At 34.9% G+C, this 5,636-nt stretch overlaps 1 long non-coding RNA gene across 1 annotated transcript in view; it reads right to left on the bottom strand.

Moving 5' to 3' along the window:
* Positions 1-1,722: 1,722 nt before the first annotated feature.
* LOC128248890 (uncharacterized) overlaps positions 1,723-5,636 on the bottom strand; it is a 28,651-nt gene continuing 24,737 nt past the window's right edge. The window contains exon 2 of the long non-coding RNA XR_008265035.1: positions 1,723-3,189. This is a non-coding gene — a long non-coding RNA (uncharacterized LOC128248890). The remainder of the gene's footprint in view (positions 3,190-5,636) is intronic.

Raw genomic sequence — 5,636 nt, 5'->3', positions numbered from 1 at the left:
GTTTATGAGTTTGGGAACTGTCCAAGGTAAGCAGTATTTCTTAGACAACATACAGGATTACTCAGCACAGCAGGAATAAGGAAAGGAAGCAAAACTCAAACATAAGCTACAACATATTGGCAATCAATGGTTCTCTTTATGCAAATGATGTGGAGAATAAAATAAAGTATGTAGGAGAGGCTGAAACTGGGATTTCAAGACTTAAGGTTGTGGGAGTTTAGTAGAAAATGAAGAAAAATGTGAAGGTGGTAAAAGGAGGATGAGAAGAAAAAGAAGAATCAGAAGATAGTAATAACGTCTGCCTGTAAACACATCATCTTCCTTTGATAAAACTCAGTCTCACAGTTGAGAAACATACCTGTCAATGGAAAAGTCAACTTTCTGTTAACTTTCTCCTGTAGCTTATCTCCCTATAACAAATTCTGTCTACTTTTTACTGTGTTCTCTTTTAATTTAAGCTTCTCAAAATCTTCATATCAATTAACATTTCCTTGTGTAGTAACTTGCAGCTTCCATTTTGCACATATTGGGTCACCCCATAAATAATGCATTATTTAAATATTTCTTTTATTTTTCAAAATTAAGATAAACAAAGTTCTTTTTTAATTTAAAATATACTCTTCTTCATTTTCTACAATGCTCTTCAATCTATCTGGCTGACTCGCAAGGCCCCTCTTCCAAAATTCACTTGTCCATGATGAAAATACTCCTCCAGTACTGTTATGACCTCGTCTACAGAATTCATATTTTTTCCGTCCAAATGATTTTGAAGACTGCAGAATAAATGATAATCAGATGGAGCAATGTCTGGCGAATATGGTGGGTGAGGCATCATTTCCCATCCAAATTGCTGCAGCCTTTTAAATGTCATCCTCGCTGTATGTGGCCAAGCATTATCCTGATGGAAGAACACCTTTCGTCTTGAAACCAAAGATGGTTGTTTTTCGTCTAGTGCTAACTTGAATGAGTGGTTGAATGACTAAATTCAAGCTTCTCTGCTAGTTCCTCAACAGTTACAATGAGATTTTGTTCCACCAAGGTTTGCAGGATATCCTCATCGACCTCTAAAGATCTTCCAGGATGAGGCTCATCTTCTAGGCTGTAGTTTCCAGCTCAAAATTTCTGGAACCACCGTTGTCTGATCCTCATATACTGCATTAATATTCTTACTACTACTGCACTATGATGCCTGACAAACCCATTTTATAACATACGTTCATAACAAACTTGCACTCTGTCAGTTACAATGACTAGGGTTCTAGTTGATCTGATGAACAGAACAGCCTGCTTGTGAAATTATCATGCAAGTGGCTGAGCACTCCACAGACATGTATCCTTAATATAGTTCTCAAAGAGATTCAATGTGACACAGAATGTGACATGGCTAGCCTTTGGAAATACAGGTTCTACTAATTTTTACCAGCTGAGTGGACTGAAGCAACATGAAATTAAGTATCTTGCTCAAGGACACAACACATTGCTGGAAATTGAACTCACAACCTTACAAACATGGGCCAAATATCTTAACCACTAAGCCACGAGTCTTCACTGCACATACACAATTATACAATGAACCTACATATATTTACACTTAAACATCATATATTAAGAAAAACGTGCTTTCTCAACTTGCTTCAAATGAAATTTTAGCATTACCATGATTTTGGTTTTTAAATAAAATATCTTGTACATTGAAATGTTCATACATAATCCACCAAGGCATCAGAGTCAAACATTTTCTTTCTTTATTTCAAAACTGTGAATAAAATTCTTTAAAAAAATAATGGATATATCCTAAACTTTTCTTTTAATTTAAAATTTAGTCTCTATTTCTGCAGCAGAAAAAAATATTGAGAACTAAGCAATTAGAAAGGATAGGGAAGATATTTATATTTCAGTTAGTTTTTTGTGAAAATATTCAACCAGTTATTTCTTTTTTTCTTCTGGAGAATTTATTCAAAAGTTCAGTCAAATTGAAGAAGGGTTTTGCAGTGATATTAGGAATGGCTATGGTGATGGGATACTGAGCAAAGTATTTATCCAAAAGAAAGATCCCTGTCATCTTTACTGTCCGTTATGTAACGAGAAAACATTTTAAAGACAAAACGGCAAGATGATAACAGCAAGATACTAACAACACCAACGAGCACTACTACTTTGATGATTAGTAACTCACTCATTTTAATTTGCCCTGAAGTAAGGGAATTGTCCACAGAGGTGTTCAGTATTCCTGAATCTGTAGATGTGTTGTTGAGATTCCGTATGATTGGTATGTTTACATTCCCAACGACAGGAACAGTTTGATTTAGAGATGATAAAGTAGATACGGCCATTTCTATGTTATCTCGAAGAATCCGGTGAAGGAGTGGCATTTTTCTATAGAGGAGGAAATATGAAAGCTAGAGTCTTTATGAATGCTTGAAAATAAATACAATATCCCAAATTATTATGATTTTTATTGTTATATAAATCTTAAATGTCAAAACAAATGTGTCATTCTATTTTATAAACATCTTGCAATTGTGGCAAATAAAAGAAATTAAAAATCAATGGAAAATTATGTCATTAATGATAATTGCTGCTTTTATCTTTTTTGTTGTTGTGTATTCTCAGTGAGTTCTGTTTGAATTCATATATCTGTTGCAACATAATTCTTCAGTTAAATTATAGTATTTCTAAGTTTTGAAGATGAAGGCAATATTACTCTGGTAAGGATGATATTACACCACTTCAGAGTAAGAGAGATATTCTGATATCCTTGGTTCAGTCAACTGAAAATATTTTCTCCCAGATTTCATGCTTTTTCTGTTTTCATTAAATTAATTGTATTCATTAAATTAACCTCTGTTTTTGTAAGACAATATATGTTTTAAAATAAAATAGTTGTATACATAGAAGTATTCCTTTTGCATGTATTGGCTAGTAATTGTGGGATTTTACTGAGTATTTCTAGTTAATGACTAAATTTATCAATGTAGTCATTCCTTGTCTCCATCACTGGATTATTATATTCAGATAGAAAAAACTTGTGGGTTTCATTGAGTATTGGCTGCTCCAGTAATTGAATATTGTATGGGTTGATCAGGTATGAAATTCTGTATCTGTCACCTGCCCAGAATATTATTCAATTGTTACTTAGAGATGTCTGTCTTGATATGAGAGAAAAGCATTCACTTCGACCAATATTACCTGTGAAAGAGAAAATAAATTAGATTAATTTAAATGACATTTTTTTAGACTTCAATTCCTATGCCTCCATATTCTTTCTTATAAACATGCACACATAATTATTCAGTAATCTCTCTCTCTCTCTCTCTCTCTCTCTCTCTCTCTCTCTCTCTCTCTCTGACTGTGACAATCATGCACCTTCTCTGTAACAAGACACTTATTTTTGTCCTCTCTGTCATACTCTAACTTCTCATCACTTGGCACAAAGTCACCTCCTTGAATATCACCAACTTCTCAAAAAATCTTTGTCTTGCAAATTACTTGGTGACCTCACCAATGTTGATGCCATGTAAAAAGCACCCAGTCGACTCTGTAAGGTAGTTGGCATTAGGAAGGGCATCCAGCTGTAAAAATCATGCCAATAAAAACTGGTGGGAGGGAGAGAGGAAATTATCATCAAACTGAAGACTTTGCCCAAATACTGGTAACAGAGTGGGATCTCCTAAGGTCACTATAACTGCCAAATAGTGCTCTTAAACCAAATGATTAAGTTTACCACCCAAATGGGCCAAGGTGGAATTTGAACTCAGAATACAAAGAGCCTAAAACAAATACAAAAAAGATGCAGTCCTAGATTCTCACTATTCTCCCTATCTCCTGCCCTGGAGAGATGTTTTTTTACTGACGCCAAAGAGATGAAAGGTTAAGTTGATTTTGAAATGAGGTTGAACAGGGGCAGATATGATGTGGTATCTCAGCTGGAAAGGAAGTAATAGAATGCCATCAGCTATGAATTCAGAAGCCTTGCCTCTGGTTTAGTCCCATTGTGTGACATGCTGGGCATGTGTCTTCTACTATAGCCCTAGGCTGACCAAAGTCTTGAAAGTGGATTTGGTTGATGGAAACTGAAAGAAGCACATTGTATATACATTATAGGCACAGGAGTGGCTGTGTGGTAAGAAGCTTGCTTCCCAACCTCATGGTTCCAGGTTCAGTCTCACTACATGGCACCTTTGGCAAGTGTTTTCCACTATAGCCTCAGGACAACCAAAGCTTTGTGAGTGGATTTGCTATATGGAAACTGAAAGAAGCCTGTTGTATATATATATATATATATATATATATTTCTCTGTGTCTGTGTCTGTGTCTGTGTTTGTCCTCCCACCATCACTTGACAACCGATGTTGGTGTGTTTACATCCCCATAACTTAGTAGCTTGGCAAAATAGACGAATAGAATAAGTACTAAGCTTACAAAGAATAAGTCCTAGGGTTGATTTGTTCAACTAAACGTGGGGCTCTAGCATGGCTACAGTCAAATGACTGAAACAACTAAAAGAATAAAATAATACATACATACACATATGCATATGTGTGTGTTGTTTACATGTATTTATGTATATGCATGTGTATATGTTTACATGTATGCATATGTAGTATCCGTGTGTGTGTGTGTGTGTGTGTGTTTTATTGACTCCTTGCCTTGATTCCATGTGATAGCTATAAACAAATGTCACCATCATGCAGGCAGTGTTTTTTGTTCCTAATCTTCCACAGAAACCTATTTGGTCGTGAGCAATGCTAGGCAAGGATTGCGAACAAAAAATGCTTCCAAACGTTGAAAATCTTCCTCAACAAATTCTGTTTAACTCATGCAAGCACAGAAAAGTAGACATTAAATGATTATGAGGGGGAAGAATAATTCAGTTAGTTTTGGCCAAATATGAGAAAATAGCTCTCAGAAGAAGAAGAATATGAAAAAAGTTTTTTAAATAAATAAAAACAAAACAAATAAAAAAAATACGGATAAGTATCCTCAGAAATTGGAGAATCTTGACTAAGTTTGCTACATAAACTGAGTGTATAAATATGATTAACAGTTGATCTTTCAACACAAATGGAATTAATTAAATAATTAGTAATAGTGATGTAATAGAGATACATATACAGTAAACAAGGTGATGAATGATATTCAGGTTTCAGCTTAGCAAAACAGAAGAAAATATGTAGTATATTTATATATTCTAGAATTTTTAGTGCACATATAAAATGTGTGTGTGTGTGTTGTGTATATGTATGTGTATATATGTATACAAGTGCACATATACATATGTCTATGTATGTATGTATGTATGTATGTATGTATGTATGTGTGTGTATGTATGTATGGATGGATGGATGAATGGATGGATGGATGGATGGATGAATGGATGGATGGATACATAGGAAAATAGACAAACAGACAGATAGATAGATGTGTATGTATATATATATCTATATATCTATATCATCATCATCATCATCATCGTTTAACGTCCACTTTCCATGCTAGCATGGGTTGGACGATTTGACTGAGGACTGGTGAAACCAGATGGCTACACCAGACTCCAATCTGATTTGGCAGAGTTTCTTCAGCTGGATGCCCTTCCTAACGCCAACCACTCCGAGAGTGTAGTGGGTGCTTTTACG

The sequence above is a fragment of the Octopus bimaculoides genome, chromosome 10 (assembly GCF_001194135.2).
Source record: "Octopus bimaculoides isolate UCB-OBI-ISO-001 chromosome 10, ASM119413v2, whole genome shotgun sequence".
Classification (NCBI taxonomy): domain Eukaryota; kingdom Metazoa; phylum Mollusca; class Cephalopoda; order Octopoda; family Octopodidae; genus Octopus; species Octopus bimaculoides.
Note: the sequence above shows the minus strand (reverse complement) of the source record. Positions and strands in the feature narration are given on the sequence as shown.